This window comes from Nycticebus coucang, chromosome 10 (genome assembly GCF_027406575.1).
Source record: "Nycticebus coucang isolate mNycCou1 chromosome 10, mNycCou1.pri, whole genome shotgun sequence".
NCBI classification, from domain to species: Eukaryota; Metazoa; Chordata; class Mammalia; order Primates; family Lorisidae; genus Nycticebus; species Nycticebus coucang.
In genome coordinates this window covers 107,354,498-107,368,221 of record NC_069789.1, presented here as the reverse complement: position 1 = coordinate 107,368,221, position 13,724 = coordinate 107,354,498, and the positions used below count along the sequence as shown (strand labels likewise).

Here is a 13,724-nt window from a genome sequence, read left to right as displayed (position 1 = left end):
AATTTTATCCTAAAGAAACACCTTAGGAACGCAGGCAGTGTTGTTTCTTTTTTCCTTTGTCAACAGATCAGATAACAGAGCCAGTCTCTAGATGTTAAACTTGGTAAGGGCTGTCTCAACCAGGAATTGAATCTTGTATCCAAAAATCCACACAAGAAAGATTTGTTATAATTGTCAGGCACGCAGATAGATTCTTTGAATTACATTGGACTTTCGAAACTGCCTGGGGTCCTTGCCAGAGTTGTCGCTGAAAATGTGTATTGGCAAAAGACTTTCCTCCTCTATTAGCTGGCATGACGCGACGTACCCTTGGTCACCTTAAAATGCTTGGGGCAGATGGCTGTGCTTTCTACCCAGAATATCCACCAGTCATTTGATCCCTCTGGGGAGCCTCATTCTTATTTGCTGATTTGGGTGTGGACATCACCCAGCTTTGGACTGAGAACGTGAGCGGAGTTCAGTTGGCAACTCATAGAGATTTCCGTTCTTCAGGGGTATTATTAGTTGTCATATAAAATTTTTTCAGATTATTATGGGAGTACATGTGAGTTGGTTACACAGTTGCCCTGAGGTCAGAAGCAGCTCTGCGACAAAGTCAGTGACAAGAAGCCACCACACCGGGTGTTGGTAGCACTGGGCCAAAGAAAGCTCAGGAGAGGGGCTTTTCTGCTCCTTAGGAGGCCCTCTGGGCAGGACTTCCATCACGGTCCTTGGAGCCATGTTTGGTATAGTCTGGTGTGTTTACTGCTTAGGAGCTGCGGAACTCTGAGTTGGCTTGAGAATCGTGCGGAAAAACACTGTCCGCCCTGCCCTGAGGCTCTGCAACGGCACCCAGAGTGACCTGTGCCAGGGGTTTGCATCTAGTTGGGCACCTGAGAGCAACTCCCAGGCAGAGAGTAATAGATGGGGCATGTGAAAAAACATGGCACCAGCACCGGCAGCAGCATGGAGGAGTGAAACTTCTTAGGAAGTTTAGGAGGGACATGGACAAGTCCTCCTGGATGAAGAGTTGCAGTGTCTATCAAAGGAACCCTTCACATGGTAGGAGGCCAGGAAAGACTCAAACAGTTTTAGCCTTCTCCAGCACCAGCTCACTCATAGCAGAGGGAAGCCACAGGATGTGGACTATGTGGAGGCTTTTCATAACGCCACTGTAAGTGCAGCAAAAGTGGGAAAGCCTTCTGCTGAAAATATAGACTTGCTGAGCACCGGAGAGTTCACACTGGAGAAAGGCCTTATAAGTGCAGTGAATGTGCAAAAGCCATTAGCAGTAAACCCACACTTCCTTAGAAGCTGGCAATTCATACTGGAGCAGAGCCTTATAAATACAGGGAATGTGGGAATTTTTTTTTTGTAGAGACCAAGTCTCAGTTTATCGCCCTCAGTAGGTGCTGTGGCATCACACTGCTCACAGCAACCTCCAACTCCTGGGCTTAGGCGATTCTCCTGCCTCAGCCTCCCAAGTAGCTGTGACTATAGGCGCAAGCCACAACGTCCGCCTATTTATTTGTTGCAATTTGGCGGGGCTGGATTTGAACCCACCACCCTCGGTATATGGGCCGGCGCCCTAACGGCTGAGCCACAGGCACCGCCCACAATGTGGGAAATTTTTTAACCAAATCCCTAGCCTCATTAAACATCAGCGATTTCACACAGTGAAAAGCCAAATCACCTGTCTGGAAACTACCTGCCTTAGTTTGGTCTGGTTTGTGATAATAAAGATTGTGTTATTTATGCCACATTTTGTCTTGGTATTTCTGTTCCCTGGTTGGGGTGGTTTGAGAACAGCATTGGATTCTGCCAACATGAAGGAGTGAACACAAAGGGGTGTCCCAAACTTTGTGTACGTTAATGGGTTAGTATCATGGCAGAGTATATTTTTAATTCTAGTTTTGTCTTACTTTGCATTGTTCTCCAAGTTTACTGCCCAACTATACTCTACCCATGGCAGAGTATAGTTTTAACTCTAGTTTTGGCTTAATTTGCATTGTTGCCCAAATTCTCCTGGGAAAGACTACAGGGTTTTGTAGGACTAATCTTGTGATCTGTTTTTTTTTGTGGATCCAGAGATCACCAGAGATGGGGACAGTTGGAAGGACCACCAGTGCTTTTTTTTTTTTTTTTTTGGTAGCGACAGTCTCACTTTACCACCCTTGGTAGAGTACCATCATGTCACAGGACTCACAGCAACCTCCAGCTCTTGGGCTTCAGCGATTCTCCTGCTCAGCCTCCTAAGCAGCTGGGACTACAGGCGCCTGCCACAATGTCCAGCTATTTTTTGGCTGCAGTTTGGCCAGGGCTGGGTTATGAACCCGCCACCCTCTATATATGGGGCCGGCACCCCACTCACTGAGCCACAGGCACCACCCCACCAGTGCTTTTAAGAACAGCACAAAATGGGTGTGCTTTTTCACATGGGTGTGATATAATGCCCAGCACTATTAGGAAGCTGTTCTCTAGGTCCTGCAAAGGAGCCATGTGCCATAATGTCCAGAATTTAGTAGGTTGGTGTCACTAATATTCAGGCTGCATCAGATGAGAATCATACTTAGTACAGAAACACTGAATATTATAACTAGCAAACTGTTCTAAAGTTGCATCCACAAATATTTCAGGGACCTAGGATAAAGGTTTTACATAAGTTCCCAGGACCTAGAGAGTTGTCTGTCTCTTGTGGCCAACATCATTGCTAAGCCAAATAATGTCAATGTTTTCAGGATTCCTATAACATCTCTACATTGTTCATCTCAAGGCCATTACTGCACAAAGGGATTGGGCAAATGAGAGAATGAAATCCTATAGTTTAAGCATATGGTTTTTAATGACCCAAGCAGAATTCCTGGTGACTAAATTGGAAACATCCTTTGTTGCTTGCTAGTCTTTGCTGTTATTCATGCAAAAAGTGATTCCCACTTAAGGCAGCCACTGCAGATCCAAGTGGGTCCATGGCCTCATGCAAGAAGGAATTCAGGAGTGAGTCAACAATAGAAAAGCTGGTGCAGTGGCTCATCCCTGTAGTCCCAGCTACTTGGGAGGCTGAGGCAGGAGGATCACTTGATCCCAGGAGTTTGAGGTGGTTGTGAGCTATGATGCCATAGCACTCTACCCAGAGCAAATGAATAAGACTGTCTCAAACACAACAAAAACCAAAGAGTGAAAGTGAGATTTACTTAGAAAGTATAAAAATTCTACTCCATAGACAGGGCAGAAACAAGTGCTCCCTGTAGAAGAGAGTCAGCTCCCTCGTTCCTGTTGTCTCTCTATTTAAGCAATAGGCTAAACAAGGGAAGGACTATTTATGGAAGGGGCAGTGTTCTTCCACTGTCTTTGTTTTAACATGTTAGAACTTGCCTCCATCTTGTTTTGATCAGGGTAATTTGAAACTTTCTTTTAAGACTTCTGACTCAGGTACTGCTGCAGCAATGCCATACCCAAAACAGTACTTGTCATTTTCCTGTCTCACTACTCTCACTATTCTCCCCTTTCATAGAGAAAAGATGGTGTGATTACCATAGGGTGGCAAAAGGGGAGATTTAGATTTTCATGTGGAGGCATTTCTTTTAAAACTTGATTGAATTATAATTGATATTTGAAGTAAACTAAATGTACCTTAAACGTACATCTTGGTAAGTTTTAACGTGTATATAAAACCATGAAACCATCATAATCATGATACCACACATGTTTGTCATTCCCATATTTATCCTTCACTGTTCCTTGGACTGCCAGGCAACCACTGATATACTAACTTTCATATCTGATTAGTTTTCATTTTCTAGAATTTTATACAATTGGAATATTAAGCTGTTTAATGATATTTGGTTTCACAATTCATAATTGTTTTTAGTATCACCCAAGTTGCAGGTGTGTATAGCTCATTCTTTTTATTTCTGAATAATATTCTATTGTATGGATATAGCACTGTCTGTTTATCTATTCATCTGTTAATGCATGAGTGGGGTTTTTGGTTTTCCAGTTTTGTCCTTCCAAATAAGCTTGTTCATATATATGAACATACAAAGGTCTGACAGTTAAGTTTGTGAACTCATCCTAAAAAAAGTGCTACATACCTCATTGCTGAATATACTATGGTCACTTTTGAAGTACTTACCTTGGGAAGCTATGCACAATGTCAGCGCCTAGTCAACCCTTCAAAGCTATTGAAGAAAATCTAGAAATGGAAAAAAATAGAGTGAAAGAATGCACAAAGCATAGGAATCATTACAGGGTGCTGGGAATCTGTGTCATGATTATGTTGGTGGTCACAGGACATATACATTTGTCAATATTAAATGTTGACATTATTAAAATGTACACTATGAGTTAGTGAATTTTATTGCTTAGTAAGTATAATTTATTAATTAGAAATTATACCTTATTAATTTTGGTTAAAGAAACAAAATATCCACAGGTTCACAGAGATACAAATGAATGAATCAGTAAATCAATCATTGTGGGCGAAGGAGAATTCTATGTAACTGTAGAATGCCAAGTAAAATATAAACAAACTGATTGTTAGATAACCATCAATTGCTGGTCAACCAAGTAGAATGAAAAATTGCTGAGGAAATGAAATTTTATGTATTTTGTAAAAACTCCTCACTAATAACTTAGAGTTAAACAGGAAAAATGGCAACTTTTTTGTAGGGAGACCTGAGAGTTGTCACTGCATCAAAGCAACCGAAGTTGACAAAACCAAAAGTGTGCACGCAGACATAGAGTGCTTCCTGATCCATGGAGAGGGACACGGCATCATTTCTGCCAAATATATACATAAACTTTCCAATCACAAGGGCGCCTCACTACACACCATCTGAGGGAATTTTACAGAATAAGCAGACTGCAACTAAAAAATAAGCAAGAAAGAGGCAGTCTAAAAAGGTGAGAAACAATTTCATAGCATTAGAGACTAAAGTCACTTGAGAAGTAAATGCACTTCAGTGTATTTAGCACTGGACTGAAAAAGTGCTATAATCCATGTTAATGAGATAATTGATGAAATTTGAATATAGTCTGTGAATTACACAATACCATTGTGTCAATATTAAACTTCTACCCTGTTTTCCCGAAAATAAGACAGTGTCTTATTTTAAGGTGTGCTCCCAAAGATGTGCTAGGTCTTATTTTCAGGGGACGTCTTATCTTTCCTGTAAGTAGGTCTTATTTTCGGAGGATGTCTTATTTTCGAGAAAACAGGGTAGCTTTTTTTTTTTTGTAGAGACAAAGTCTTACTGTACTGCCCTCGGGTAGAGTGCCATGACATCACACGGCTCACAGCAACCTCTAACTCTTGTGCTTACGTGATTCTCTTGCCTCAGCCTCCCGAGCAGCTGGGACTACAGGCACCCGCCACCACGCCCGGCTATTTTTTTGTTGCAGTTTGGCCGAGGCTGGGTTTGAACCCGCCACTCTCAGCATATGGGGCTGGCACCCTTCTCCCTGAGCCACAGGTGCCACCTAAACTTATAGCTTTTGAGCACTGTGCTCTTATGTTAGGATAATATCCATTTATTTAAGAAATACATGCTACGGTGGGTGGCGCCTGTGGGTCAGTGGTTAGGGTGCTGGCCCCTTATACTGAGGGGGTTGGGTTCGAACCCAGCCATGGCCAAACTGCAACAAAAAAATAACTGGGTGTTATGGCAGACGCCTGTAGTCCCAGCTACTCAGGAGACTGAGGCAAGAGAATTGCATAAGCCCAGGAGTTGGAGGTTGCTGTGAGCTGTGATGTCACAGCACTCTACTGAGGACAATAAAGTGAGACTCTGTCTCTAAAAAAAAGAAAGAAAAGAAATACATGCTATGGGTTCAAACCCAGCCTGGGCCTGCTTAAAAAAAACATGCTAAAGTATTCATTAGTTGATGGGTACAGTGTTCCACACTCATGCTTCATGTATTCAAAAATTGATAGATGATAGATGGATAAATACAGATTTGTGAAAATGAGGCTACACTGGATCTTTATTAAGCTTACAAATAACAACTTCAAAAATCTATAGCAGGGCGGTGCCCATAGCTCAGTGGGTAGGGCACCAGCCTCATACACCGAGGCTGGTGGATTGGAACCTGGCCCAGGCCAGCTAAAACAACAATGTCAACTGCAACAACAACAACAACAAAAAAAAATAGCCGAACATTGTGGTAGGTGCTCATAGTCCTAGCTACTTGGGAGGCTGAGGCAAGAGAATCGCTTAAATCCAAGAGTTTGAGGTTGCTGTGAGCTGTGATGCTACAGCACTCTACCCAAGGTGACAGTTTGAGACTCTGTCTCAAAAAAAAAAAAAAAAAGAAAATCTATAGCAAATAGTACGTCTCACAGTCCCTTATTAAAATATTCTCATGAAGTTATGACAAAAAGAGGGTGGCTGACTTTGCATTCTTATTCAATATATACTGGAAGCCCTACTAATTGCAAGAAGGCAAGATAATGAATATGCAGTGTTAGAAAGTAAGAAATAAAAATGCACTTCCTCAGCAGTTTAAAATATTTCTTCAAATATCACCTTCACTGTGAATCCATACTTGAAGATCCAATTTCCTATTGCACCCAATCCATCATGGCTTCCCTACCTCATCACATGCAGAATCTGCTAATTACAAAACAGATGAGTTGCTCATTGGCTGTTTCCATCAACTACAATGTAAGTTTCATGAAGACAAATTACCTTTTATGTTTTGTACACTGATACATCTGTCCCATATACTTTGAAACATGCCTGAAACATGTAAGGCATACAAAAAAAATTGTTGAAATACCCAACAAATACAAGAACACAGATTTAATGTTCTTTTGCACCATCCTGAAAACTCTTTGCTACTCTATTGACTGTCTCCTCCTTCAATTTTGGCTATCCTTTGTGCTCACAGGAATAGAAAGGAATCAAATTTTGGAGATAAATTATTTAAATTCATTAAAAATTTTAGGTAGACATGTACTTAGTTTTCCTCTCTCACTTATTGTAATAGATCTCTGTGTTCTGTGCTTATCTTCCATCGGGATTTTGTTTATTTCAGAAGTTGGTTTTCTTACCTCTTTCTGCCACTCCTGTTTGTCTTTACTACTCACTTTTAATAGCTGTCAGAAGCTGACACCACCCAGACCTATTCTCAGAGGTAATCTCAACTCCCCATGCAGACACTGTTACTGCAATTACTGGTGAAAAGATAACTGCCTCCCACCGAGATGAGATCACAGAATCCCAAACTTTTATCTCAGACTGAGATGATCCTGACACACAGGCACAAATGATGTCCTGGTATCCACTGTCCACTAAGCAAGTCTACATTTGGTAAGTAGCTTTTCTCTTCAAATAGATATCCAATATTTAGAAAAAAAGTTATCTCAAGAAATTCAGAAGTAACCTTTTTTAAAAAATCGGACATCTGAGGTTGTTATTGAAAACAATTAAAACAATAATTAGGTGATAGCTAGCCAGATAGGTAGATAAGCAGACAGATTCTCAAATAGATGCAAACAAACACATATTAATGATGAAGGGGCTTCTGGAGTGTTCCACAGCCACATCACTGCTGTTGTCTATGTGCTGTACCTGTCTGGCATCTTTCTCCTCTTCCTCCAATTAAATTCTCTCTGAAACATCTAATTTATTTTTTTTTGACAATAAAAGGAGGTTTTTTTTTTTATTCAAAGGCCTAACTGTATAAGTAGATTTGTTTACAACCATTCTTGTGAAATACTTTTAAAAAAATACGAGCAACTTCTTTGCAAATAGCATACACATACCTCAACTATGATGACTTAATTTTTGGCAGTTAATGTACATGATTAGGCAGAAATAGGCAAGCTCACACTGGTAGATTAACTATCCAATACTCAATCAAACCTCCATTTGTGGCCCCTGCTTCTTGATGGATTTCTATTCCCACTTTGTCTTCTACCATCTTGTCGGCTTCTTGAGTGACTCCTCTGTCGACTCTGCATATCAGACCCCCACCAGATCGACCACCTGACTGACCTGACCTGCCCGACCAGCCACCTGACCAGCCACTCCTCTGTCTGGAATTAGAAGATGTGTTTCCATCATAATATTCTTCAATTTCAGGCAGTTTGGCTGGCACTGAGAGTATCCAGTCTGAATCATGCCACTCTGCCTGTAACCCTTCTGATTAGGCCGTGGGAACATCTAAGCAAACACCCATATTTCCTTTTAGAAGGCACATTCTGGTAATCTGGAACACAGCATTACTACTCAGCTTTCTGTTAAGTTCTTGCCAAGCACAGCTGACATCCTGTATTTCCTCTAGGCTTTCCAAAGTCATAATCACAAACCCCTTATCAGAGGTGACTAAAGATCATGGTTCAAAGTTTGATGCACCAGAAATGTGGGCTAATGCTGCATGCAGCCAATGCATCCACTGCCCCCTTCTATCAGTCTCGGAGTTGATGGTTGGAAAAAATCAACAGCAGCATAAGAAACTGAAGGCAGACACCTGATGGCATCCATGCTTTTAGATTTAACTAAATCCATTGTAGAAGGAACACCTACACATTTAAAAGTAATTCTTGTTTTTGTTCCACATATCTTATTTGACCCCTTTCTCTTAGTTGATAAAAACATATACAAATCTGTGTCCAGCCATCTCTACCTGCACATCCAGAGTGGTGATATAGGACTCAACATCCTGAGGAGGAGAACTTTGAATCACCAGGTCAACCTCAGGAATGTCCAAACCATGGGCAGCCACATTGGTTGCCACCAAAATTTTAAAACTACCTTCTTGGGGTTTGGCTCCTGTAACTCAAGCAGCTAAGGTGCCAGCCACATACACCAGAGCTGGTGGGTTCGAATCCAGCCCAGGCCTGCCAAACAACAAAAACAACTACAACCAAAAAATAGCAGGCGTTGTGGCAGACACCTATAGTTCCAGCTACTTGGGAGGCTGAGGCAAGAGAATTGCTTAAGCCCAAGAGTTGGAGGGTGCTGTTAGCTATGATGCCACGGCACTCTACCCAGGGTGACAGCTTGAGGCTCTGTCTCAAAACAAAAACAAAAACGAACAAAAAAAAAAACCTACCTTCGGGCGGCGCCTGTGGCTCAGCGGGTAGGGCGCCGGTCCCATATGCTGGAGGTGGCGGGTTCAAACCCAGCCCCAGCCAAAAAAAAAACAAAACCTACCTTCTCTGAAGCCTTTCAGCATAATTTCTCTTTGTGATTGCGCAGTGTCTTAAACACTGGGCATTCTGTTTTATATGTGGATTCATGGCCATTTCAGTTACATTCTTCTTGGTCTCACAGAAAATAATAGCCCTCCCTTCAGACCTACTGTAGACTTGAAGGGCATCTCCAATAACTGCTGGCCTCTGAGGCCAATGACACCGGATGGCCAAATGTTCCACAGCAGTTGCAGCCTTTTGAGTCATTTTTCCAACAAGGTCAACCTGTTCATATCTGGATTTCATGTACTTTTTTGCAAATTTGTATACCCACTGTGGGCAAGTTGCAGAAAAATGTAAAGTCTAAGGATTGTCTTCCAAATCAGTTTAGGATTCATGAATAATATCTTCACCTTGCTCAGCAAAATTTAAGTCTAACATCTGATCCACACTGTCAAGCACAACATGGCTCAGTTTAAAGATCCAATTGTCCACTCTGCAAATGGTCTTTGATACACCAGGGGTCCCAACCAAGATGTCAATACCATTTCAAATATGATTAATTTGGCTTTGACATGACGTTTCACGATGAAAACATGCCACACTGAGCTTCCTAGTTCTATCTTTGAAGTTTTTGGCTACTTGGTTTGCCAGTTCCCAGTTCCCTTGTTGGAGCCAAAACAAGTACCTTTGGTGAGTGGCTTTTTAAAATTGTTTCTTGATTTCTTTGGAGTCTTTCAATCAAGGGGATGGTAAAAAGAGAATGTCTTTCCTGTTCCTGTCTGTGCTTGAGCTATTAAATCTTTTTCCTTCATATACAGGACCAAAGGTCTTAACCTGAATAGGAAAGAGATATGTTACCCCTCGACCTTTCAGAAGCTTTATACTTTCTTCAGAAATAGGAAAATTTGAGAAGGTTCCTTCTTTCTGTTCACGTGTTATTGTCTCCTCCAGTTTATTGTCACTTGATTTATGAGTAGAACTATCTACGGATGATACTCGTTTTGATTTTTTTTCATATTCATCTATATCTCCATTTGGTATATCTTTTCATCTTGACTTACGAGATTTAGAGAATCCATCTGTAGGTCTATTAAATCCTTCAGCGTCTCCATTTTTAAGCTTCTCTTTCATTTTAGCTTTTTGGGGTTTAGGAGCATCCAAGTCATTCACAACACCATTTTCTCTTGTTTCTGATTTCTCATCTGAGTCATAATGGTGCCTTGACTTCCTAATATCACTCAGCATTGTGTAACGTGTTTTCATTTTATCTTGTTTAAATCTTCATAACAACCCTATAAGGGAAGTACAGGTCCATAATCCCTTATCTGAAATTCCGATATCCAAAAAGCTCTTTTGCCTCTCCTTCCTCTGGCTCTCGGGACTCCTCCTAAGGTGCTTCCTGCTCCATAATGTCCCCTCAGAGGAGTTTCCCAGGCATTCCTGGCCACCGCCGCCACCTCCGCCTCCCTCCAGGCACCTACCGGCAACGACTGTGAAAAGAAGCAGGGGCGGGGCGGCCTTGCGTCACTTCCAGGACAACATCTAATTTATTTTTAAACAGACAGATACAATTGTATGTACGTGTTTTTGTCATGTATAACATGATGTTTTGAAGTATACAGACATTAAGTGCCCCTTACTAAACATAGTGGTCCTTGGCAGGTAGAGGAGTCATAAGATAAATATGAGCTCCACTGTTGCAGGAAGGCGAATTGAAACCAAGGCACTCTCACACCAAGAGTACAGAGGAAGGAACTTCGTTAGTCGGTGGAGACTCAAGAGGCTATAAGCCTTAAAGCACTGAGCCTCCACGAGTTGTTTTCACAAAACTCATTTATACTATTCTAACAAGACATATATGTGCTTGGTTACAGTTACAGTTACAGGTATTAGGTCATGGGAAATTTTTTTAGCTAACATGCAAACAAATCATAAAAAGTTAATAGTTATATTTCTTAAGAAACTAAAATGATATTATTTTTTTTAAGTTATTGCTGTTTAGTATTCTCTTAAATTTATTTCTTATCTTTGGAGGCTGAGTTCCTCTGCAGCTGTTCTGCTGCATTCTCAGGACAACCAAGAAGTGTAAGATTTATTTCTCCTTCCTCACCACCACTGAGAAAACACTTAGTATGTGTGCGATAATCTCTGCTGCGTGTGGGCATGTTGTTGTTTTGTTCTGGAAAGGGCATGTGGTGTTACATGCAGCTTTTAATAGTATGTCTATGAATTTCTATCATCAAAGACTGTTAATTAACATCTCTGTCAGACAAGTGAGCGGTTCCTTTATCTCTCATTTACAGAAATGAAAATTTTTTGTAAAGATGCATATGGCAACATGATTGCAAGAGGGACTTTACCTAACAATTGCAATCAGTGTAACCTGGCTTATTGTACCCTCAATGAACCCCCAACAATAAAAAAAAAAAAAAAGAATATTTTGTATTTGAAAAAAAATAATTAAATAAATTAAAAAAAAAGATGCATATGGCAAACAAGATTATGAAGTGTGGAGAAATTAGGGCCTTTAGGGCAGCGCCTCTGCCTCGGTGTGTAGGGCACCGGCTCCATATACTGAGGGTGGCGGGTTCAAACCCAGCCCCGGCCAAACTGCAACAAAAAAATAGCCAGGCGTTGTAGCTGGCACCTGTGGTCCCAGCTATTTGGGAGGCTGAGGCAAAAGAATCGCCTAAGTCCAAAAGCTGGAGGTTTCTGTGAACTGTGATGCTACAGCACTCTACTGAGGGCAACAAAGTGAGACTGTCTCTAAAAATAAAATTAGGGCCTTTAATAGTCTAAACATAAAAGTGTTATGCTGAAATATAGCAGGATTTTAAAAAACCTTTATAGTCCTATTCTCACACTATTCTGATAATCTCTACCCCACAAAGGGCTAAGGCAGCAGCTCTGGAGTTATCCAGATAATATTAAATAATTATATCTATGATCAAATATCTATTAATATCTATTTCCTCTTTATCTGCCATAGTCCCTTGGCATTCATGGCTTCCTGGCTCCAGGATTTTGTGGATATTCAAATCAATCTGAGATGTGCAAGTCCCTTATATAAAATGGCATAGTGGCTCAGCGCTTGTAGCTCAGTGGCTAGGGCGCCAGCCATATACACCAGAGCTGGCGGGTTCCAATCCAGACCTGGCCTGCCAAACAATAATGACAACTACAACCAAAAAAAAAATAGCCGGGCGTTGTGGTCAGTGCCTGTAGTCCCAGCTACTTGGGAGGCAGAGGCAGGAGAGTCACTTGAGCCCAGGAGTTGGAGGTTGCTGTGAGCTGTGATGCAGCAGCACTCTACCTAGGGTAACAACTTGAGGCTCTGTCTCAAAAAAAAAGTAATAAAATAAATAAAATCAATGGCATAGTATTAGCATATAACTTATGTAGCTCCTTTTATATATTTTATTTATTTGCTTATTTAATATATGTTTAAGACATGGCATCAGCCTAGCTGTCAAACTCCTGGGCTCAAAAAGTCAAACTCCTGGGCTCAAAAAATCCTCTTGCCTCAGCCTCCTGAGTAGCTGGGATGACAGGCCTCGCTACCACACCTGGCTAATTTTTCTATGTTTTGTAAAGAACGGTTCTTGATTTTGCTAAGGTTGGTCTGGAATTTTGACCTCAAAGCAATCCTCCAGTCTCAGATGTGTATTTGGTATACCTGCATGTTCTTTCAACTTGGTCCAACCGGGTGCAGTTTTCTGTATTCAGCTAGTTCTTGTAAACAATATTACGCACAAACAAACAAAATTCTTCATGCTCCATGTGCATACTGATATGTTGATCACATTGGAACAAATTCACATCTTCAAAATTAGCATCATTGTAAAATTTACAGGATTTGAACAGGAGATCTCTATCTTTAATACACACAGCTGTGGGGGCCATTGTACAGTTGCGCCTTCATTCATTCACCCAGTTCCCTGCAGATGGACGCACAGGCAGATTCCCATGCAGGTTTCTGTAAATTGCCTTTGTACAAATAAGAAAAAACTTCCATTAGTTTCTATATAAAGTGAGAAAATATGGTTGGAATGAAAATTGAAAACTATTATGTTTGGTCATGATAAGACATTTCTTGGTGTTTCCTTTTCTACTGATTTATCTGGCATCACTTTTCATTTACATCCTCTACATATTGATAGAGTGAGTTCTGAAAAATTGGAAAATGCGATTACCTTTCTCACTCAAACTGGATTTGGGATACTGGGGAATTCCTTTCTCCTTTGTTTTTACAGCTTTACTTTGTTCACCAGATACAAGTTGAAACCCACAAACCTGATTTTCAACCAACTATCCTTAGCCAAAGGCATGCCACAGACGGTGGCAACATTTGGGTTGAAATATTTCCTGGGTAATACTGGATGTAAAGTTATTTTTTATACTTACTGAGTGGTCACAGGGGTTTCCTTTAGTACTATCTGTCTCCTCAGTGGATTCCAAGCCATTAAGCTCAACCCCAGTATGTATAGGTGGATGGAGCTCAAGATAAGATCCCTCAAGTTCATTGGGTTCTGCTGTTTTCTCTGCTGGATCCTGCATCTCTTGATAAATACAAGTGTTCTTTTAGTATTGAATGGTCTACTGCATA

General features: G+C 41.0%; 1 pseudogene; it reads right to left on the bottom strand.

Moving 5' to 3' along the window:
• Nucleotides 1-7,834: 7,834 nt before the first annotated feature.
• Nucleotides 7,835-10,556, bottom strand: LOC128597344 (ATP-dependent RNA helicase DDX50-like; annotated as a pseudogene).
• Nucleotides 10,557-13,724: the final 3,168 nt, after the last annotated feature.